Genomic DNA, 25,957 nt, shown 5'->3' with positions numbered 1-25,957 from the left:
ACGCACTTGGCCACGCACCATAAACAGTCAAATAAAGTAGTCATAATCAGCAGCTGTCAGTCAGTCAGTAACAGCATTCACGATTCATTCAGTGCTGACATTAGACATTTTTAGCCTATCACATTCGACTACGAACATCGCTCATAGCATACAACTTAATATAACAATTTACCATATTTGTAAGATATCGAGGTAATTCAACGGTAATTCAATATTTGTTTTCCTTAATTACTTCACGACGCTAGCTTCTTCAATAACTAAATTTGCTTTTGTGGACGATGTTGTGGAATGTTGCAATTCATAAATATTATTTGGATCAAACGTTGTGGCATTTTTAGCTGCGAGAAAGGGATCGACGTCGACTATGTCAGCACATCTATGTTTGGTTTGAAAGAGAACAAAATATATTGCTTATTTTTTTAAGTGTGCTACTATGAAATCGCTTACCCGACGTCTAAATTATAAAAAGATGCTAGCAAAGCGGTGTTTTTGTCGGCGATTTTGTCAAAGCGAATTGATAAAATGTTGTAAAACAGAAATACGAGTTGGATGAAATATGGGGTCGTCACCATTCTCAGCGAAGACGATAGCCGAGAAACATAATGTCACGGTGCAATCGTTCATCAGCGCAACGACGACTATTGAGACTGTGTTTGTGTAGTCATCGTACACTTTACCCCGTTTTTCTCAGACGCGCTAACAGCGCGCGATGCAAATATAATTCCGTTACTGAACGCAAACGTTCACAAAGCGCGAAACGTTCTTTTTTGCCAATTCGGGTTATTATCTTTCATTTAATTATTAAAACAAACAGGAATGTATAATATTAAGGTCATCACGAGAATTCTCATCGACCTCCGCTACGCGAAGTAGATACTATCACCGTACTGCCTTCCTGCTAGCTGTGGAATCATAGCCCCGGAGGCCGTTTTTGGTCGTCGGTATCTGGCTGGTCTGACTGTCAACACAAAGAATCCAAATTATATTTAAAAGGGAGTAATCAGTTGACAGTCACAATAAAGTACTACGAAACCGCAGCTGCCTTCGTGCATAGGCGCAGCTACATATGTGCATATTTTTTTTCGTAATAATTTCACAATATTCTCATTTAACCTACATACAGAATGTTACCATAGTGAAAAGCATTGGGAAGTTGTTTTGATATATATACGCATTGCTGAGACGCACTGTGAGATGATATAGATGAAATGGTGTTGTAATATCTGCAGAAAGATAACTAACACCATATGTTCAAATGAAATTGATGCGGTAAATTAAAACTACACGGCGCATACTAAGGTACAGAGCCTAAGTGATTAGAAACTTGCCATGCAGTAACATGTTCATCATACAGATGTTTAATATGTTTTCTTATAATTAGTCAGAAATGAAGTGAACACGCATGGTTTGAGTTTGTGATTCTCTTCTCGCAAACCATGATATAGTTATGGTCTTGTTTATTTCCTCTAATTTGCCGGAGGATAGGTTTCTATGCGCACTGTAGTATGCCTGGCAAGCGAGTGATTGGTTGATTTACTCAAAATAGAACTTACATAACAATTGAACTTCGAAACCCGCGTTATCGAGTTATTAGTTCATGTGAGAGTAATGGCGTTAGACGAAATGTTGGATCAGTGATACATTCTGCTTTTAAAGTTTTGTGGAATAATGTAAATGTAATGTAGATGTACTAGTTACACGCCATGGGTTCCACGGGTACCTATTAGTAAAATCATTAATAGAATAATATGTGCACAAACTGGATATCATATCTATATTTATTTTTTTCACAGATTTGACATGTATTGAATAAATGGAGAAAGCCGTAAGTGATTCTCCTTCACGATTGTATGCACAATTGTGTTACCGTACATTATTAATGGTATTTGTAGCGGGTGGTCAAGTATCAAATAAAAAAATCTTAATTATTGGGACAACTGTAGCGGTTACTGGTGCCCATAGCTAGCATAATACGTTCATGCATAACTTCTGTACAAATCCAATCATAGAAATGCAGGTGAATCAGATTGTGAGAAAATATCATTCTGACAAGTGCAGACCTTGGTTCTCTCTTAGTAATGAACAGCAGATATGTATAAAAGGCAATAAAAAAACATACATATGAATGAAAAACCCACCCCTTGAAACAAATGTACAAAAACATTCGTATTACGAGTATATAGTATATTTAATGTTACACAAAATCACGTCATTAATTACTAGAGTAATCTATGTAATTATATATGTGGTTAACGTAAATAATAATAAAAAAATATATAAAAAACTATTACTAGAGTATTACATAATTTGTGGTCAACTGAACTCAATGCAGGCACATATACACTAATTCAAAATGCATATTAGAATAACACATCAAAAGTACAACCATTTGAATGATGCACAGAATGTAGCAGGGAAAGTACAATGCCAAACTCACTCTTTGTTACCTTGTCACCCAGGGACTAAACTATATTAGTGCAAAATTAATATGATATTTAATGTAAACAAACGGCGTCATTGAAAAACATGACAGCCTAGTGATTTACATCACAACAATCAGCCCAGCATTAGTATGCAACATATAATCATAGCAATCCTTACTATGCTGGACATTATTTATTACATTCAGTATAATTTTTTTTCAAAATACTAGCGTGAGATATGTGGTAGATTAGATGCTATATATTATCATAGAGAGCATTTAATAATAGACTAGTAATTGGATCTGTTATGCATGTTATGCATCAAGTTATATTCTATTGAGTATCCGGTAATAGGCTTTGGGGAACATTGTCAAATGTTTTTACCTCAAAACTGGTCAAACATTCACGCGAATCTACACACGCACAGACAAACAGATAGGGTAACCACGATGACTTCCATTCATTGTAGCTAACTTATCTGTCTGTCCGCCTCTCCCCTTGTCTGTCAAACCAGTATCTCAAAAAAATATGGTCGGATTTTGATGAAACTTGGTATATAGATACTCGGGAATAATTGTTAACCGTGCATATTAATGATCTCATTTGCATGTTAGTTTTCACTGGTCTTCAAACCGTTAAAGATATTTCAACTTGAAATATAAGTGCCCTGGAATAGTCTACAGGCCTTTTTTTGTTAAAATCTGTGTATATAAATTGTCTAATTTGCGTAAAATAACAATAACAACTTCATCGGATTTCAATGAAGCAGGATCCATTGAAGTGATTAGTTTAGGGTTGCAACTGCATATGTTACTGCATAAGTACCATAAGTCAGATTTTAAGGAAACTTTGAAAATATATTTGATATAGAATATCAAACAGACAACATATCATTATAATAATTATCTATGAATAATATTTAGCTAATTTGCATATTATTTTTTTATTTTGGGAGTATTTTTGCCAAATTATTATGTAATTAAGTAAGTAGATGTGCTAAGATGCTAAAATTTTATTGAATTTAGGTACATTATCGCATTTTCCTTATTGGGAAGTGCAAATATTGGTGGGTGCATTTCATTAATGCTTTAGATACAATGAAAATTGCATCCTCATTTGCATATATTGAAATGTATTTACTGATTGATAGTAATAGTAATGTACATATTTTACAGAACAGCAGTATGTTCGGCTTATCAGTCCTGGTCAAGACAAAGTGCGAATCAATTTGTCATTTACGTATATTATCAAATAATCAGTATAAATAACTAGGAGGCAGACGACCTAGAACCACAATAATGTACAGTACTGTTATGTTTCCTGCCATGACAAGTAATGAAGGGCAAAGGTATAAGAACTATAAGTGTTTGAATAACTATTTAAATAACTGATTAATAGTTTGTATAGTTATACATATGTTTCTTGATTATTTGGTTGATTTAGTTGAAAAGGGGAATAGTAGTATTAATATCCAAAGCACTGTGTGCTTATGTACAACGTGTACATGTTGCTGTCTATGAATTAAAATGTTTACTCTAAAATGTTTATATGCACTTGTCTGAAAAGTTAATACAGAATTTTGGTATTGTTAAAGGAGCAATAATTTGTAGGTTTTGAAGTTTTTTGAAGGCTACTTGCAAACAGATTGTCCAATTGATCTGATATTTGTGCATTGATAGACATCCAACAAATATTAATTCAAATCAAAGAAAGCATGGAGGCATGAAGTACAAATAAGTAATACTGTATTTACTAGTTTCATTGAAATTTGATGAGTGAGTGGTACCTCAAGTTATCTGTCAATAATATACACGGATTTCAATAAAAAACTAATCAAGTCTGTGCATTATCTAAGAGCAACTATGTATCACGTTCTATTGAAATCTGTTAATATTTTAAAGGCTTAACATTGGTTAATTAATGACTTGGGGTTGAGTACAGTCTTCTTTTAGGCGATGTATTTGCCTCAGTTCACTGTCTTCTGGATCCAATTCTCTTAATATCTCCTTCGGCCTATGTAAACCCCTGAAAAAGAAGTGCCTAATTAAACCTTATTCACCTTCCTTGTTGATGTGCGTAACATATTTGTCATCTAATAAATCAGGTGATTCCGTGTTCTGATATCTAGACGCCATGATGAATACAGTATATATAGCTTCACCACCACGGGGGAAATAAACTGTTACTTATATTTCATTTACTTAGTAACCAGACAAAGAAGAATTACAGCATAACCGATTTATTTTATTTTGTAATTCAAATATATTGTTAAAGATAGAGTAGAAACAGGAAGATAAAAGGGATTAGATTGGTGCTGATAAATTAGTTTTTTTTTGTTTATATGAGACCCACATATTCTGCGCGTGCGTGGAGCGACGACTACCGCCCTTTAATCCCCCATAGTGCTAAACCCGATATACCTATACATAGGGCAACAATACATACACACTTCTACATGAATTAAACAGAGTGCACGTAGCACCTGGTTGAGTGTCCCACGGACCACCATAAATCAATCCAGAATCAGGAACAGTAAACATCCGTATGCAAATGTACTGATAATGCTGGCATTGATAGTCTGTCAGGTCAACCCCGTCTGCTATGATGCTAAAAAAATGGTTGTGTCGCTTACTATATCTACATTGTCGCTTGATACGACGGACGCAAATACGTCTGACAACAATGCATTATTCATGTTGCCCTGGGGGTCATCAACATTAGAGAAAAACATTTCGGTTGAGAAAAAGATATCTGCATTTCCGCTGAGTTTACCCGTTCCGGTAGTCATTGTTGAAAATTCAACATTCACAATAAATGAATTGTCATCATATCCCATAGTTACATCAACATTAGTACTATCCAATAACAACGGATCTTGGTTGTCTGGGGTAACTTGAACTACAAAATAAAATGGGAAATATGTTATTCAGGTGACGGCATCAACTATTGATTATTCAGAGTATATTATGCATTGTTTGACGTCGGTCACCATGGGTTTTCATCATTATTCAAACATAGTCAATCCCTGTTGTATATTTTTTTAATTTCGAGAACAGGCTATTTTGACACAGACACCGAACATCCAAAATTTGTGTTCATGTCAATCATTCAAAAATTACTGAAATCACATCTATCCTATACAGTCTCTGTGGTTTACAAGACTAATGGGGTAAAAACAATCTTACGAAATTTTGAAGACAAACCATACTGTAGTACTGGTGAACAGCTGATGGTTGTCAACGTGACATGGTATGGGTTAAATTAGATTGAAGAAAAAATGAACAACAAATATAAAAGCAACCCCTTTTTCATTCCAGCTCGGTATTCAAAAACTTGACTTACTCAAGTGACTGGTGCAGTCCAAAATACAGTTGAGCAATTATGGGTCTTATGAGGTGCTAGTAAGATTTGAGGGTTGGCAATCCGTCAGGAGGGGATCACATGACCCAACAAAATCATGACAGGCCCAATATATAGTCACCTTAGAACGACCAGAATATCATATGACGTGTCACACGAAAAACCTGCACTAGACCATTATAATATTATATATCCCCCATATACTGTAGTAATTCTATTGAATTATTAGTGAAATACTACATGACTCATACCCCGGTCATGACAAACCGTGTTTCAAAAGCTTAGAGTGATAAAAAATAGGAAATGTCTAACATAAGGGCATTTGATAATTTGTAATCTTATTTTTTCTGATGTTATGGTAGTACGTTGTCACTGGGTCTAAATTATATATCTGATACACTTGAGCTCAACATTGTGTGCTTCAAATTCAATGTTAGTTCTATTGGGTTGTATGTGAACTATTTCGACTTATCCCGCAAATTACCATAATGTACTTCAGTCTCGTTTTTATGTCAATATTATTCGCATAGCAAGTGTACTTCTGTCAATAAATTTATGAATGAATATTCACGGGGAAATTACTCACAGGGATATAGTTACTTGTCTAACACTGCATGATTCTACACTGTGGTTACACATAGAAACGTTATTTGTAATACTATGAAAGGGAAGTTAAATGTTTAAGAACACAAATAAAACAACTGACAAATACATCGCAGTACATATTCGACTGAATGAAAAGAAGATATATTGACCTCTTCTTACACATGAAGTTTTCAAAAGGCATGAGAACATGTGGCACCCACAATACAAAATTCTAAGCCATAATCAAGGACTACAAGACAAGTGACAATGATGCCATCCGAGATCATCAGTTATCTATATAAAGGCTAGCGTAGTACATATATATCATTGGAATATAATCACTCAATTTAGGATTGTTAATTTAATAATATATGCGAATGTGAAATTAAAGGATTTAAATTTGATGTATAAATTCAACTTTCTACACATGTATTGCAAATAACACAGATAAGACATTACTAATTTACCTTGGTATTGTCCATTCAATTGAGTACAACTGGTTTCATAAGCAATTTCATTTGCCCACGTCCATTCATACGGTAACATTCCTACCACAGGTGATATGTCATCACAAACGTGTGTATAATCTTCATAGCTCAGATAATTTAAACTGAAATCACTAAATGTTACTCCCAATAGTTCAATATTATGATTGACATTGATATATACCATAGTTGATGGCAAGGATACAGTGCTTGGTATACGTGCTTCTTCTGAATCGGATGCTAAATAAAGAGATGTGTGGAAAACAATCTCTGTTTCAGTTTCGAAGGCAGCTGTTTCCCGGCCGGTTACTATACTGATATCTAAAGTGAAAGTTTTATCCGAGCCCATTATCATATTGAGATCGTTTCCTGTAGCGACCATTAGATCAATAGAAGAGACAGTAATTTGATCTGAATAGAAACAAGAAAGTTTTTAATTAGTTTTTTGACTTTGTGTTTGTTTAGTCAGGTTTTTAGGAGTTAAAAAGTATAAACATTCATTCTCGTTTTAATATAACAGTTATCATAATATTGATATAATTGGGAATGCAGCACCGCCAAGTAAAAATGAATAAAAAGTAAATATAAATGCTGCTGACACTGAATTTTACGCCCAATGAAATGTCAATAGCCATTCACTGATTTGAATCTGTGAGCGTAGGTTGGGAATGTATGAACACGTAGATAGATTAAAGATATGGACCTAGTACTGTAAAATAAACAGTATGCCTACTTCTTTAAAAATGCTGCAAATCTTTGGGCAACATAAGTAACCATAGTTATCACCTTGCAGCTAAGATGCATATTTTGCTATTTATTCAAACCGAAACAAGGAATTATTTAGTATGGTTGTTAACTATGTTTTTGGTATTTCTGACAAAACGTGTCAATACTATTCTACGTATTCAGCTAACATAACAAGATATAAATGCATCTACACAGATGGTTGTATTTTTGATAGCATTTAACTACAAATACACCGACAAATACAACTGATAGCACAAATCTCATACATGTACGGGTACTTACTATAATTAACAATAAAAACTACCGACTTACTTTGACATGTTACAACAGGAAGACAATCAGTAATGACGACACCTGCACCCGACCATACCCAAGGAGAGTCGCTTCTCGGGCCAACATCAACACACAAGTAGAGATTTTGAGCACAGCCCATTCCTGTGATGTCGTAATTCACACTGATATTCGCAAGATTGATAAAAGCTCCTGGTTCCATCATGGTCATTTCACTCGGCAATTTGTGGATTGGTGATTTCGATGAAATATGTTCTCCAAACTCATCGGAGAAATAAAGGGTCACGGCAAACAGAGAGTCTGCAACATCACTGTAAGATTGCGATCCGTTGCTGATCCCGATGTCAATATCAAATATTGCTAGCCCCCATAATGAAGTCAAGAATACCTGGTAGGTCAGAACCAACGTGTAGCTGCAAGTCATCGGCATCGATTGGGTCTATATGACAGAATAAACAGGTAAAATTAATTTACGTCTCATAGAGGGGGGTATACGTTATTTGCGTTAATGGGAGATATTTACACTTACTTTGACACATTCCGAGGTCAGATAGTATCTTCTACTGGTCTGATTTCTACACAGATCTCACTGTAATGGTTGCACACCAACTCTCCGAAGTTCATTTCCACTGGTTGAATATCTAGAGCGATGGTGAAATCATCATCAAATGTTACTTCATCGCCAAGGATAGATCCCACTAATCGAGGTATTAGTACGTCGCTATGCTCGTCTTGTAACTTGGCTGTGCTAGGGTCTACATCATCCATTTTGAGGAACACTTCAACTGCAAATAACTCAGATGCAGGCCCACTAACAGCCTCACTACTGGAGCTAATATGTATATCAATGTGCAATTGAAATACCTTAAGCCACCCAAGCACTATGTCAAGAGTGGCGTATGGCTGGCCTGACAGCTCTACATTTGCTGATACCAATGCTGAAAGCATAAAATACCAGAATATTAAAATAACTAATTAACTAACTAATGAAGTTTATTGCGATTCATTCTTGTTTCCCGTGATTTCTATGGTCAGTAAAACAGTGAACGCGATGACGAAAATAGGGGAGGGGGAACAAATGCTGTGGTTCCCTTGTTCTCAGCGATATCCCGGCAACAATTGGCGAATAACGTATAATGAGAGGAGGACAACAACACAATACAACTCGAATACCTGTGCCAGTCGATTGAGAACCAATAATTCCTGAAGAAAAAAATAAATACGTATAAACACATAAAATGCATTGGTTCAGTATTACTAAATGATGTAGAAAATGACAATGAATCTATATTTGTTTTATTATTAAATGTTATTACTATGTGGATATTCATTGCGAACATATTATAGAAAATGAATATATTATAATATTAACTATGGTTATACTTATATGTGCTTAGCGATCAATAGATAATATGAATTGTACCAACCATGTTCAACAACAGACTATAATGATACGAACTACTTGACTTTATAGTCAAAATTAACTGAGTTATCGCATTTAGTTTACAAATTATGTTAATATTTATACCTTCAAAATCACATCACGTGATACTCACCAAAATATGATCCAATGCCACTACCTCCAAGAATGGATACAGTTAATACTGTTGATAAGATACACACTACCTTTGTTCTACTTCCAATACTCACGGCAGTCTGAGAAATGCATCGTATAAATATGTAGCACATATATGGAATGAATATAGAACATAAAAGTCTAATTACAATAATGTGAGACGAAGCACAAGTTACCTACAGGGGAGTTAAGATGGATACACGAGAGGTGCAACAGTGTTCACAAATTTGTGTGTCAGTATAATGGTAAGCATTTTTAGTTTACACATGTGATAGTGGGAAGTCGGTATGATTTTCCATAATTTTGGCAGCAGGGTTTAAGGAAGTTTGTAACTCTCCACTACGGTGTCAGTGCTAAAACAACGAATTTGAACCCTATCTTTGCAATTGATTCAATTTTCAAATGTTCATGGTGCCTGTGATTGGCCCTGAATTCAAATGATAAGTAATGGACATCTCCTTATCTTCCACTAAAATACGTTTCAATGAAGTCGACCAACTGATGATTTAATTGAAAGTACTCAAAATTCACAACATGGTATTAACAGAACACCAATCTGAATAAACTCCGATGTAGGTCTCGTCAAGGTGACCGAGATACTACATACAAACGGAATAACGTAAAAGCAAACAATATTCATGTATAAACAAAAATAACAATATATATTTCTACATCGAATTTTAGTCAGATTGCCAGCCAATTCGCATAATTCAACTTAATTTTATAAGTATTCATCACAATATCGAATTATACTACGAGTTTGTTCCAATATTCATCAATCAACGTCAACGTGCAAACGCCATTGTGTGTTCTTTGCTCACTACCAATTGAATATATGTATATTCATACACACAGCAACGTGTTCTCCTCATTTCGATTGTACAAATGGACGCTGTATACCGAATGCGTGGCAGTGCGATGGAATTGATGACTGTGGTGATGACAGCGATGAACTGCAATGTACGTATATGTCCTAAAGATGAAACTCGAATGGAAACGTGCATTGCTATGTGTGTTGCATTGAATTACGATGTATCGTAATGTTAGTTAGATGTAATGAGAAATGAGAGTCGTCACCTGTGCAAGCGTCAGGTGGCCATAGTGTTTCATTGTTTACAAACAATCGTCTACCCATGAGCCTTTGCGTTTTTAGCTTATGTTGATATCGTCGCTTGGAACTCATTTCTGCGCGGGCGCAGGTGACGACCCTCCCGCTTTAATACGTATGTCATTGCACGTTCGAACACTTACCAATGCATATTGCTGTTAACCTACTCCGTCCCGTTAACATGAATACTAAACAAATATCACGAACTGGTTTGGTTTCTAGGTTCGTGTCAGGTTGGAAATGAATGTCCCGTATCTGGGCAATGTCTTCCACGTTCAGATCGTTGTGATGGAGAACACGACTGTCCTGATCAAGAAGACGAAGACGAATGCCCAGGTGGAATTCGTTTTTTGTTTGTTTCGAATGAATAGCACATGCCCCTGGTGTTGATGAGTATAGACCCAGTTTACAGCGAATATCGTTTCCTTTGCATATTTCCCAAATGACATTTTAACTCAGTCTAGGGCGGCAGTCGTCGTGCCGCGTCCTGTTCGATATGGGACTCATAGCGACGTATACAACGCGTGTAAAATACAGTTTATTTACATGAAATTCGAACACGTGCTGCGCGACGACCACAGCGCTTTAATGAATAAATATATGCTATGTGATATTTAAATTATTGTTAACAACATATCGCAACGATTGACCGCCATTTACCACATCATCGTCTTGAATATCCAAAGTATAATATTCCAGCTTACTGCCTTTCTTATCACTATGCCTAATAATAAGGTATAACATGGAATGAATGTTTCCCCCACTTCATGTGTGCGTCTGGCACGTGTATCAGTAATACACTATTCTGTAATGGTCAAGACGACTGTGGAGACAACAGTGACGAGAACAGCTGTCCACGAGAATCATATACATATCGATTTCTTAAGACTTTACTTTCATATATCATATTTTTGCATTTCAAGACAATGTTTTTTTTATTGTTAAGATATTATTAGATTTCAAATATGTGGAATTTTGTACAATGTGTGATGTTCCCCGCTAAAACCCACCACCGTGTCTGTGCCTCACTTCTATATGTTTCTAGTCATACCTGTATATATAAGCACTGTTCTGTAAGGGGGATGCGCTCCAGTTAGTCGTAGGTATAGACGTATCAGGTAGGGGCAACGCAAGACAACAAATCACTACTGAAATGGCATCATATTATTTGTATTGTATTGCGTAGTATATTTATATAATAAACACATTGCACGACTCTCGCCCACAACAATCTCAATGTATTATGTATGTACTTTATTATAGTGAACACTTCGCTATAACAAACTAACTGTATGTCCCCCAAAGAGTTCGTTATAACAAGGTTACAGTGTTTGTTTGTTTTCAAATCTAGCTCTCACTATTTTCCAGTCATTTCTTTTGTTATCGGCTTTTAGACTATACATATCCCAAATTAGAAAAAAAGTCACAATGAATATTATAGCAGAGATTGTATGCCACAACTACAAATATAAATTGCTTATTTGTAAAGATTCCACCAACAAAAAGTCAATCTGGAAACACACATTCACCACCAATAATACGAGTCATCGACTGCCTTCAAGTCTGAGGCATTAGGCTCCCGGCATTTCACGTAGACAGGATATGGGTTCACTGTTATTATTATTCCAGTGCCCAGCCATATAAGGTATCAACACAGCTTTTTCAAACATGACGTCATCGTCGTTGAATATGTGAGCGACAATCAAATGTGGGCTTATTTACTTACATATCAGCTATACTATTTTGTCCAATCCATAAAACAGTAATTGCTCTACCAATGGCATCGTAATTACCATTGATTCACAGTGTTACAAGAGGTGCTCAATGATCAGATGATTACAAGCCAATGTACGAGTACACGCAGTTGTCTCTTTCACGATATTTTTTTGTAACGTAAAACAATTAAATCAACCACAACTCATGTAGTATACATTATATGAAATGAACGAGAATAAATTCACAAAATTAGCAATAGCCGATTTCATTCGGCCAGTGTTATTTTTACCAAAACTATTTACTAATAAATGTAGATATTGTCACGAAATAAATAAATCTCATGACCAGGAAATAGTGTCGTCATGTGAGCGCTGTTTACGAGCAGGACGACGGACAAGAGTTGTTCATCTTCACCATGGCAGCTGAGATAAAAAAAAACTGCTGAGATGATTAAATATTGGACGGATGGATGATGTCGATAATGACGTGTCAAAACTAAAGATTGTGTAGATGCAGTGATTAAATCCGCATTTACTTCTACCAAAAACCAAAGTGTAAGAAATTGCGATGATGGGCGTTCTTAACAATGTTGCGACATTATTTTGTTATTAATTATGTCAACAGAAGAATGTATTATATCGTGCTTGCTGAGAATACAGAGGAAAAGAAGACAGCAGACTGTGGATTAGGGTTGTGGCCTCGAAAGCGTGTGTATATATATATAATCATTATGTGTGGCCATTTTAAATACGAAAGGCGATAAAAAAGGAAGCAAACAGTTGAACTGCCTACTTATATTCTAATAACAATGTAATCATAAGACCTGTGAGTCTAGCATTATGACAGGTATGTATCACCCGTACCATGTACCACTCCTTTCCAAACATGTCCGAGTTCTTTTAATCTTCGTGAATACTTTCAAGACTACACGGTTAGAACGGATCCAATTTGATGACACATTTCTAAATCGTCGTATACACTTCCAACAGACAGGACACAAAATGGAGAAGTAATAATATCAAGGAACTGCACACATTTTTAAAATGTGAAAGTGAAAAAAAAGGAAATGGCTGCCAGTTGACAATTTAATTGAAACCCAAAAACAAACGTTTTTAATAAATTGCTAAGGGCACTTGAAAATACATTGTATAAAAATAAACATGACTGGTGTTCTGCCATTTTTAATCAAATCACAAATCCCATACTTGCAGACCTGTGTAACATTACGTGATGTCTTCGGTCCACATTTGTACACAATCAATGAAAGTGCCTCGGAAATACGAGTGGAAAACATAGAAGAGAGCGTTTTGAATAAAATAGTGTAACAAAAAAAAAACACAATAATATTTAGGTGATGCCAATACCAAGTTTGAAAGGGAAATTCTTGATTTTTTGGAGTTTTATGGAGAAACAAATCAAAATGCATATGTATACCATTATGATTGGCCCAGGATTAAATGACACATGGGAAAAATAAAACTTTTTTTCATGGGAGAGTTAGCTAAATAGTAAACAAAACTGAAATAAGTTGGCCATTTTTAATCAGAACATGAAACAAATTACAATCAGAAAAATAAAAAGGCGAACTGGGACTAAAAACCGATATTACTGTAGCATTGCAATTTAGGCCAGACTTTTATTATCCCATGTTTCGCAAACCCGCCGAATGAACAGTAGCCGAAAAGGAAATAAAAATAAAGTTTTATATCAGCGTAATTTCTTGCGCCCGCAGACTTGTAAGTGCAAAAAAATGCTAAAAAAAACTTATTTTTATCTTCATTTTTATCCGCCCGCCGCATAATCAATCCAAGTTGCATTTTCGTGGGAGTATCATGATCAAAGACCGGAGTCTCGCCCAGATGAGAAACAAGGTTATATACATGGAATACAATTTTATTTAATTTCTTCTCTCCGGTCAATGATCTCACTTACAATTCTCTGAGAATCACACAAATCTAGTGGGAACAAATAAATTAATTTTATTTTTTTCCGCCCTCCTCAAAATGATTACCTTATAAAAACTCGAGAAACAAGGAATAAAAAAAGTCTGGCCTTATCTGAAATTAATTGCTGAATAACTAATTCATACTAACATAGAAATAAATATCTCGTCACTTCTGATTAGATTTTGTTAGAAACAGTCAGCTTTCTTTTCTTGAGTAATTGGAAACATATCTAATTTCAGGTTATTCAAACTTTATCATTATTATATTAAAAGCACTATTACAATGAAACACAAAATGATGACAGGTCTCCTTTTAAAAAATATTTGAGTTGGTTTACAAGATCACAGACTCAGATTTATCTTGAGACCTGCTGCTGGCATAAAATGACGTAAACAGCAAAACCATAATACTTATGTCATTTTCTTTTCTTTAGCAGTGTGAAACTGAATTTACCATTGAATACATTTATCAGTTCAATACTTGCAAATCAAAAGATTAAAAGTTTCAATAAAGCTGCTTAGCATAACCTGGAAACAAAAACCAGCATTCTATAATTCTCCCAAGTATTTTTATTTTAATAGTGCTACAGAGAAAATTGTTATTTTCACAAAAGAGAAATAATTTGACCTCTTCAAAATTTTCAAAGTTAATGAATCTTAACAGCTGTTCTTAGTTTTGCAGACCTTGCTCTTGGATTGTCGATAATATCTTCTTCTAAAGGCTCCAACACTTTCTTGTTAATTTCTTTCCACCTCTGTGGTCTATTATCATCCCTATCCATTGTTCGGTTTTCCCTTATCTTCCCTCTAATACTCATGCTATACTTTTCGCTATAGTCAATGCCTCGTAGAAACCTCTTTACGATTCTGTCTTCCAGTGAATGAAATGTGATAACAGCAAGTTTTCCACCAGGTTTTAATATTTTTCCACTTGCTCTAAGCCCATGACTAACTCGTTCAGTTCATTGTTCACAAAAATCCTCAACGCTTGAAAAGTCTTGGTGGCCGTGTGCACAGGTCTCCTTAGCTTGTCTTTCTGCTTTTTAGCCTCCCTATGTGAGAACGCGCATGACACAACATAAGCGAATTCTTTTGTTGTTGTTATCGGTTGCCATATTGTTTTATACTCAACTGTGGATCTTGCAATTTTCCTAGCATGCTTTTCTTCACCGTAGGTCCGGATTATCTTCGCGAGGTCTGCTTCACTCAAAGCGTTTACTACGTCGGCAGCTGTTGGCTGTTTGGGGTCTCTACAAAATATAAGTGAGAGTAATGATTGAATTTGCCAACCGACTTGCTCTTTTACAGCATATCTCAGAAGTATATGGGCAGTCAATTTGCAAACTTGCTAGGATATTGGCTAACTGCTTGGCAACTTGTGGCCACATCCACTATGTGCAACTCTATATTGCAGTAGGGGACATAACATGTTTTTACATAGCCTGGCACCTTTTGTGATTCCCATCACAAAAGTGAATTGTGACATTATAAAATGTGATAATGTGTAAGTAGTTTACCATTACCAAATTTGTATCCAAGTACGAGTAAATTACAAAAAAAAGTTTGTACACCTGATTCTATCATATAGTGGGGTGTTCTGTCATATAGGAATTACGTCTTTCCCATGCCTTTCCTTGGTCAGAACCACAGTCAGCTTGTGTACAAGCGATAATAAGATAAATACTGATATTTACTATATGGGGACAGCTATCATGAATATGACTTTAAGCTAAATAAAGAGACAAGTTGAAAAACAGGGTTTTTGAGATTTCTACAGATTCCTGTTGTGGTAACACTAAGCCCATCACTAACAAAATTTGAAAATCCCTTGCATATGAATGCCTCGTTACACAAAGAACAAAGAACACTTTCTCCATCCCTGATTAGTGTCTAGCGTTCTGAAAGTGTTATGACTGTACCTCCACAGTTTTCATAATGGAGCTGAAAAGGATTCTTTGATCATATATATTCCAGAAAGTCATTATAATTTAGTTGTTCTTCTTTGGTGTAACCCTACCTGTCAAACCCCATCCTCTGTACAAACACTAGGGTGTAGGGAAATATATTGCATTAAAATACAGTAGGGCAACCCTGTTTACTTTCAATGTTAGTATAGCATGAATGGATTACAAAATGGTTTATTTATACCACTACTGTGCCAGCGAGATTCAAGAGTCAACTGTTTAGTCGAAACCCTAGAAGTAAATTGACCGACCCAATACTTCTGAGACTTGATAAAATGATAAAATAAAAAAAATTGTGTTTATCAGAGACATTTGAATTTAATTTGGTAACTCACAAAAAATACATTTCCAGGTTTACTTCTGTGTTTTCATAACCACTCTAATAGTTTTCAAGCTAGTAGTCTTCTGTGCAAAATAATCATGAAGTAAATACTTGATTCAGCCGAAAATATTTGTCAGCAGCAGTAGATGTACACTTTTGACCACGGAAAAAGTGTTTATGTGAATTTTTCATTTATTTATAATTTCCAAATCACATGTGTAAAATGGTAAAACTCCTCATAGCTTTGCGAAAAATTTATTAAATTATATGTTGTTTACATTTCTTTTTTTCTTTTGAAAACTGCCAATGCGATGTGATTCTTTCATTACAAGTTCTTTCCAACAAAAAATATCATATCTGCTGAAGCCATGGGGACGACGTCATGTATACAAAAGAATAATCAGCTCAAAATAAAAGACTAGAAGTAGAAGAAGTATGATTAAAATCAGTTCACTCTCCTTTTTTAGCTCCATAGGGTCATCTGTTAATTGCATTGTACTGTGAAAGAACTGAAAGAACCACTTTATATGAACTTTAGAGGGCAGTATTCAATGTTGAACAAAAGCGACATGTTCTGAGTAAAGAGAATCATTACTTTCTCTTCTGCTGTAATTGAATTAACCTGTGATGAGGTGTATATATTATCTATTTTACAGTGCTGCCTGTTGTCTTCTGTGCTATTTGCAATTATATACTTACTTTTATTTGGTACAATAACATTGGCTTGTCATAAAAATAGTGTCAGTAAAATCAAAAATCATTAACCTTTTCAACACCAGTTCCCTCTTTTCATCAAAAATTCACAAAATAGTTCTGTTTGTAGTCAGCACTTTCCTTCGGAACGATTTTTTAATTTGTTAAGTAAAAACTGAAAATTGTCTAAAATATTGAGCGAGAAGTCTGGTGGTGAAAAGGTAAAGTTGGTGCTCATCTTCACTTTTAACATGTAGCTTGCTGATTCATAATGGCTATCCATGGAGGCTTTCAGGAGGTGATGTACTAAAAGATGAGATAATAATGACACACAAAAATCTAAAATGCAAAATGTTGACTTCTAACTTGTCCATGCAAGTACAACATGTGAAATCAAATAGCAATGTTACAACTAGTGTCGTTAAAGCAGGGGAGTCATCACCTGCGCATACGTCAGATGGCCATAGCATGTCATTGTTTACAAACAAGCATCTATCCTACCCATGAACCTTTGCGTTCTTAGCATGTGTTGTTATCAACACTTGGGACTCAATTCCTGTGCGTGCGCTGGTGACGAGGCTTAAGTCATAAACTCTGCCCAAACCACATGTATACATGTGCATGTACATACCTATCACTATCCATTCTCATATCTAATGGTCCATCTTTACTTATAGAGAAACCACGCTCAGCTGTATCCATCTGCATAGAGGAACATCCTGCATCCAATAACATACCATCAACAGGATTCGGTCCAACATCATGTTGATCTAGTAGTCTAGTTATTTCACTGAATTTACCTTCCAAAGGAATAATTCTATTTAATACATTCTAAAAGGGGTGATATATTATTTTGGGGGAATAGTTAGAAAGGGGGATGAGCAATCCTTAGGGGGTCAATACAAAAGAAGGGGTCCATTTGGAGAGGAACGTTGCTCTTCGTTTCTGTTGTTGCACGTGATCTACAACTGTCAACTGTACTCGTTCTTCGATGATTTCGACTGGCTTGCATGTGATGTAGTATTCTTGTGTTCTGTTTTTTCTGACTTGAGTTCTTGATATAGAGAAGTTGTAGTTTATGTTTTTAACGTCTTTCATATCTTGCAATCTTTGAGTTCCCAACGCACTGTCTTGTCCGCTGTACCACGAGTGTCTTCACACAAGTGATAGGATTTAAGTCCTACTTATAGGAGCACTGTTTTCACTAGCCTTCAATAATTGTGCTAACCGTACTGGATTCGAACCAGCGATCTCTCACATTGCCTAAGCGAAGGTCTGATCCCACATAACAGGAACTCCCATTGTACCCGGCCTACAAACTAAGTTCACTGTGTTTATTTGTACCTCTATGGTATGAGATACAATAATTTGTTGGTGTGCTCGAAAACAGTTATTGCAGTGACCTTCAAATCCAAGATGGCGTCCAAGATGGCGACCACGCCTACACAACCTAATATAGCTGGTTCCATTTGTGATAGAATATTTGTGAAAGTGGCTAAATATATGTTTTTGTGAACGAAAAAGTTCACAAAGTAACATTCCATGATGATAAAGGTATTGTTTCTTATTAAACTGTAAGATATTCACCAATATTTGTTGCAAACCCCGTTTTATGTATATAACTGATGATCCATTTGTTTGTGCCATGGCACTTAGTCAGCAGCTAAATATAAATAGCAATTCCACATTTGGTGACTTGGTAGGAACTGTTTTACTAAGGTTGATAATGAGACAGGGTTCCCACGAGCTGTAAATTGGGTGACTGACACATATCCAGAAATATCAATAAAAAATCCTGGGCGAGAAAATCGAACTCAATTAGCAGAAGGATGCTCTGTCGAGGAAGGCGAGGCATTGCACTTTATAACGTTATCCGATATTATCGTCTAAAAATGTCTAAGTTATACAGGTATGTCTGGGAAACTATTGGGACAGTGCGTTTTCCTCCGATATTGATTATATCGACATTATCGTCAAATAATGTCTAAGTCAGACATCTCTCTTTGGGTAACTATTGGGGTAGTTGGTTTTCCTCCGATATTATCGATAATATCGAAATTATCGTATAATAATGTATAAAAATTTCAAAGTTAGACATCTCTGCCAACATTTCATTGGATTTTATTAGACGATAAATATCCGATACTTATTTATATGACATTGTCGCACCTTCATGGCTTTGTCACCGTGATTAGCAGTGCACACCAACAAGTTGACAAACATTTTAAAAAGGCCCTTCGAGACTTAAAGAGTCATTAATTGACACATTTTCTAGAAACAAATGCTATGAATTCCGTGTGTCTGTGCACCAAATAGAATGCAATGACATTAGCTGCATGTGGGTTGATATGGATCACATCTAGGAGTCTGTTCTTAACTGGTACAGGGTAAAACACGTTATATCAATTTCACAGCTAGAGGAGACAAACTGAAGAAATGGTACCAGAAAGTTTGATAGCTGCTCATCCATTTACTAGATGTGTTTGGTTGCTGTATAATAATGCCGCATTCCGTAGTTTTAATTCCCTAGATGACCTATTCATGTCAAAGTGCATTGAGGAAAAAACGCAGAGGGTCAATTATCAAGCATTCCTCTACATAAACTGCCTCACACAGAAGAAAAAACAACCAACACCAGATGGACATGGTTGGACTATTACAGACAATAATTTGAAAATTGATTGGATGGACATTCTACTAGCGCAATCTGCAGTCCTGGCAATGATATGTTGTGGTTGTTAGACAGTCTGTCGACACGAAAGAAGGGGATGTTTTAAGAACAGTCCACATGTCATGTACATATACTACAGCTACACATGTCTCACCAGCGGCTGATTTACAAAATCAAAAACATTGATTCACAATACGATAAAGATGATTCTGATTCAGACCACAAATGTGCGGAATCGTGCCACACACACAATTATTATAAATATTCGTAAACAATAATGATATCTTTAATTGCCCATTGTATACTTGTGCATTTTAAAATAAAATTCACCTAAACTTTTAATTGCAAACTGTTTTTTTATATCTGGCAAATAAATTTAGCAGTTTATAAATATATATAATACCCTATATATAGAGTCCAAAACAGCTATGACAAACATGACCTGGCATATAGTTATGAACTGCTCATTGCTCAAATTGTTTGTACACAATTCGGTATATATTTGTCAATTTGCAGTGAGCAATATTATACATGTATCCAATACTATATATCATACAACACTGTTTTACCTTGTGACTTGGTGTGTTTGTTTGTCTAGTAAATTTGATTTGACATTTTTCGCTGACATGACATGACATCAGGGCGGGGCATGCCAGCAGCAGATGCTTACTCTTGACGTGCACCTGGTCTGACTCCCTTATGGGGGTTCATGATGTTCCGTTTTCTTGACTACTGATTGTTGAAGAATGGCTAATTGGTACTTCTATAATTACTAAAGTCATTAGGTCTACGAGACGACCAATTCACTCAAATTGTGGACTCGGTTAGCGTGGATATATTGCTATCAACTATTGGTATCAACTTGGAATGCGAATATGTGGATTATTTAGTCAATAAAACAAACGTATAACCATTTAAACTAACATTCTAGCCTATGTATTTAACCAGATATGTGTACATTTACCATTCAGTAACCATATTGAACGCATCTTGAATTTGAAGGTGACCGCAATGATTTTTTGGGGGCACACCAAAAAAATATTGTTTCTCATGAAACTTAGAAGCAAAATAATATAATGAACATAGTTTGTAGTGTGGGTACAATGGACATGAGATCCAGGCAAGCTAAGGGAATCAGACCTTCGCTTAAGTCATGCAAATGAAGGATTTCATTTCATATTTAGCTTTATTGCAAATTAGTGTTTGCGAGAAAAGACTGGCAGGCATAGGTTTGAACCCAGGTCCTCCTGATCACTGTGTAGACAACTGACCCACAAGACCACAATGGAAGAACTGGATGTGTTTGCATTTAATAAGACTATATAATGTGTATATATATAGAAATACAACATATTTCTATTATTGAGTTACAATTGTCCACAAAATTGCCAATTGTGTGTGTTTTTACTTGTGTAAACTATATGCAAAGTTACTTTTACACAACTTTTACATGACTAGTGATCCCTCAGGCGATTTGAAAAAAAAATAACGAAGCTTTGGAATGACTGGTTTCCAGATGTAATCGTGCCTTTCCCACCCAAGAGACTTGCGTTCCAATATTTTTTGGGGTCTCTTCGATACACAGGTAAGTTATGGATGAGAAGCAATAGTGAAATGCATGTCGCAGATTATTTTTTATATGTGACCCCGATGTCTGGCATTTTATATGGCAGCCTCGTACGGCGATGAGACGATGACGTCGACGGCAAAAGCTTATACAGTTTAATGTTCGTAAAGCCAGAAGGAGAGAGGTTTGTTTAATTTGATTGCATTTGAAATCAGTAATCACCACTTTAATCAATCACAACAGTAATACTCAAAAGGCGACACGGTCATCGCGCAATGTAGTTTACTCGCGCTATGTACATCTCTATGAATCCGATATCGAAAACGACGCGGTGCGACTACCGCCACCCTTTAATATCGATGGAAGCTGAAACCCAATAACACAATTTTTACAAACAAACTGCAAGCAGATTGCTTGTAGGACATAACAGTATATTCTCACCCTGGTAGATCAAAACATATACGTAACATGGCTGACATGGCTTGATATGTTTGATATATAACTACATTTTAGGTCGAAATTAGCCGTAGGAGACGACAAATACTCAACTTGGTCTCGGTGTCTGTATCGAATGATGTGACTTCAGACTCAACTCAGCGCAATAGCGAGAGCCCTTCCCAGCCAAGGTTACCATTGATCGACGATCATCTATCCTGTCTTTGCCAAGCAAATCAATTGTGTTATATACGAGTAAATACACGTTCGTATTGTATTGATATCCTACCTGTAGACATTTATATGCACGTTATTATTTGGTTTAGCTGGCACAGCAATCATTGCACTGATAGCAGCTGAGAATTGCATAACTGCCGAAACATAGCGACAATTTGCCAAAAACCAACTTCACTAGTTGTGTGAGTGAATTTTGGAAAAATCTTCCAGTTAAACCTCACCACCGGAGCAGGTGGGTTCGTTGTAGTTTATAATTCAAGATTATAATATAATCATTGTAACACTCGATATGTTATCGTAACTGCACCATTGCTGTAAGACAATGTAATTTTTCTCCACCAACGCCACCCTAACAGTTTGGATCCCTACCCACAAGTACTATATGGCGCTGTGATAGGTGAGCCCTTTGAGGACGACGACTATTAAAATGAAAAAATGAGTTCTTCTATACGAAATGAGAACTTCTATAAAAACAAAGTAAAATTGCTACAACTGCTTGGTTCCATTCAGCAATGGCAGGTAATACGTTCGCAATCACATCGATGATTTGTTGATCATTGCAATTGTCTAAATTGCCTTGAATTTGGGAATTGGGAAGACTAGTAAGCAATTACAAGCAACATTTTAATATATCGGGAATGGAGATGGTGTATTTCTACGGGTGTTTCCACCACTAAATAAGATCAATTGCATCTTATTTTTTAGAAGCAAGGCAATAACACTACTACTATCACTATCACGTCCGACAAACTAAGGTTGGAGTATTTGTCTTCAATCAAAACTTTATATACTGGATTTCTAAATATAATGTTAGTGTGTGTGGACATATGGCAATACAACACTAATACACCATCGACTCTAATTTTATACATGTGCGCCTTTGTAAATTGTACGTTTCAACAACTTGAGATAGTTGACATCGAAACAATGAGAAACTGACCCATGTGCTCGGTGAGAGAGAGGTAAGCTACATATAGGCGGATCGTCGAGGCACAGATGTGGGTCTCATTTCAAGTTCGAATTTTCAATCACCTAGCCAGTAACGCCTTCCGGTACGGGGTCCGATAATTTTAACCTCACAGACGACGGACATAGCAACGCCATTTCTTTTCGTCATTTCGAAGTGATTAATTGAGAAAATTCTGAGTGGGGTTACACTGTACATAGCAACCAGAGCAAATATTGGTATATGTGATAACACTTGAACCACACTCAAGCAAGCAAAGAATTACATTAATAATATTTGTATAATATAACTGTGTCGTTCGGCCCTGACAAATCAAGGCCTGAAAATCAGTTTAGACGGCAATGGCTGATCATTTGAATCCCCAATTATAGTACTAACGATCAGAATAAGTAGTAATATATCATTAACAAAAAACCATGAAATGTTTACAGGTAGCAGGTAACAACGACAGATATTACCAAAACTATTGTGGTTTGTCGCATGTTGCATAATCCGGTCGTTTGAAAGCAATGCAATATTAACGCAAATGCAACAATATTGAGATAATTACTCAGTCGGATTTCTTTTTTTTTCGGTGAATGTAGATGCGGTATAAATAAATAATATGTCGCCACATTTTACTGCCAGATTAGAAAAACGAACAGCAGAGTCAAGAACAAAACACAAGCATAGACCTGTTTAACAAATCTACAATTTCGTTGGTTTAGGACGTTTCGCCGAGAAATATAATTAATACGTATTTTAGTTCCGAAAAATCTCTACTACATTTTTTAAAGTATACTGTATTCGGGGTAACAAACGAATACCAATCACGTGTTTTTTGTCTGCTCATGCTATTTACATATAGTTTAAATAGTCCTAGTTTCATGTGGGATACTCCCCTTACTGTTGTACGTTGAAATTTATAGTTCGTTAAAGTAGTTTTGCTATGTCATATGGTGTACTGCAAATTTCTACGTTTAGCTTCAACCATGTTTCCGATGTGTTGCATAATATTGAAGCACAAAACAATGCCCCGTGTTAAATAGTAATAGAATATGCATATGTGAATTATAATGCCGATGGTAAATAAAAACACATATTTTTGTATCTAGCTCAGTATCACTATTGAATCTGTCTACCAGAACAGTCACTACCAACTTTGTTATTGACAGGGACTCAAAAGTCGAAAGTTAACATCTTGATTCCAGTATACTGAAGTTTGACAGGAGACAGGGAAATCAAAGAGATTATTGAGCATTCCACTAAGATGATTGAGGCTACTGATTTGTTCTGGAATGTAAAATTCGTTACATATAGCAAACACAGATGTTAAAAATACAATTTGTGACATTTCTTGAAATCTGCCAATAGGTAGCGGGGCTTTTTAATTCAAATACTGATTGTAAAACATTAATATAACACCGATATCTTAAATGTGTTATATACTTAGTTTAATAATACTTACACATTTATATATCATTTTTAACTGCAAAAGAAAACAATACTACAATAAAGAATGTATGCATCTATATTTATATTGTTATTGTTATCCTATTATCCGCTTAGAACATTTATTTAAACATCTCAACACATTACTGAGCACCACAGACAAGTATACATGTAGGTTTCAAATCATGCCATACATTATTTAGAAAAACAAACAACGAACTCTGGCGTCACGTGATTATATTTATTTCCTGTCTGTCAAGCTTAATTTGTTAATCTAGTGTTTAACTAATGTTTTAGTTAAATTATCATAGGAAGGCATTTGAAGAAGCATGGCAACGCTGTGTTTTAATTGATTAGAAAAAAACAACAATTGGAAAGTCAGTAAAGTGATGTAAACGAATGACAGCACCGGCTACAAAGTAAATGTATTAAATATTCAGGATATTTTAACGATGTGGAGAACATACAACAAACAAAACATTACTGTTTGAGTTATGTAGTTTTCCGTCAACCAACTGAAGCATCGTTGAAGGAATGATGGGCAACATTATTTACGTAACTACATTATTTTGACGTCACAGGAACGTACCGCAACCTAGAGGGCGCTACTTATAGAGACATTAAATTTAAAGATGAATTACGTTTTGAATAAGACACGTGTTTATAACTATGTTTCTAATTATAAACGATATGATTAAATCATACAAATAATTATAATTTGTTTTGTTTGTTTATCATAACTATTAGTGTATTTGTGTATTTGATGTACAGCGAATGTAAACATCAGCGATTAAATGCTAACGCCAGCTAGAACATACAAAGTCTGTTGATTTGGTCAAATTAAGTTAGATTTACGAGCTTTCAGCAATTCGTATTTCGATGCTATAATTCGCGGGGATGGAACCTAATATGTATTATTATTTGAACAGAAGATTAATTAGGTGGTCTAATCTTTCTGCGTTGCATTCAGGGTTTAACATGTGCAATCGACATTGAGAATAGAGGCATATATTTAATAAAATTTAATAGTTTGTGCCTGCCAGCAAATGAGCTTTCACAATTTAATCGTATAACATAACACCATAATGTAGGCTGGGTATAGACTAATATTCACACCGTGATATTCACACCACACTGAGAATTCTAGGAAAGCGCGTGATTCAGGTAGAGCCGATAGCGCCATCATGCTCTCCGAGTAATACATGGCTGTTCATACATTCCATTATAACTATCACCGTGCTGACAATATAGTGTATAAAGTAACTTGGAAAATCGTGATGAGTCAGATGATCGAGATAAGTTTAATTTGATTTTCCAAATATTAGTTTGTCATCATAAATTTGCTGTGAATTAAGGCTATTCTACTCATGATGAAATGCTTCAATTATCCTGAAAACAGGCATGGCGGTTATCAGTCGACATTTTCTGACCAAT

General features: G+C 35.6%; 1 pseudogene; it reads right to left on the bottom strand.

The window, feature by feature from the left end:
* Positions 1–14,883: 14,883 nt before the first annotated feature.
* LOC100375878 (12S rRNA N(4)-cytidine methyltransferase METTL15 pseudogene) lies at positions 14,884–19,438 on the bottom strand (annotated as a pseudogene).
* Positions 19,439–25,957: the final 6,519 nt, after the last annotated feature.

The sequence above is a fragment of the Saccoglossus kowalevskii genome, chromosome 1, assembly GCF_978046115.1.
Source record: "Saccoglossus kowalevskii chromosome 1, keSacKowa6.1, whole genome shotgun sequence".
Taxonomy (NCBI): domain Eukaryota; kingdom Metazoa; phylum Hemichordata; class Enteropneusta; family Harrimaniidae; genus Saccoglossus; species Saccoglossus kowalevskii.
The sequence above is the reverse complement of the archived record's forward strand: the minus strand, read 5'-3'. Positions and strand labels throughout refer to the sequence as shown.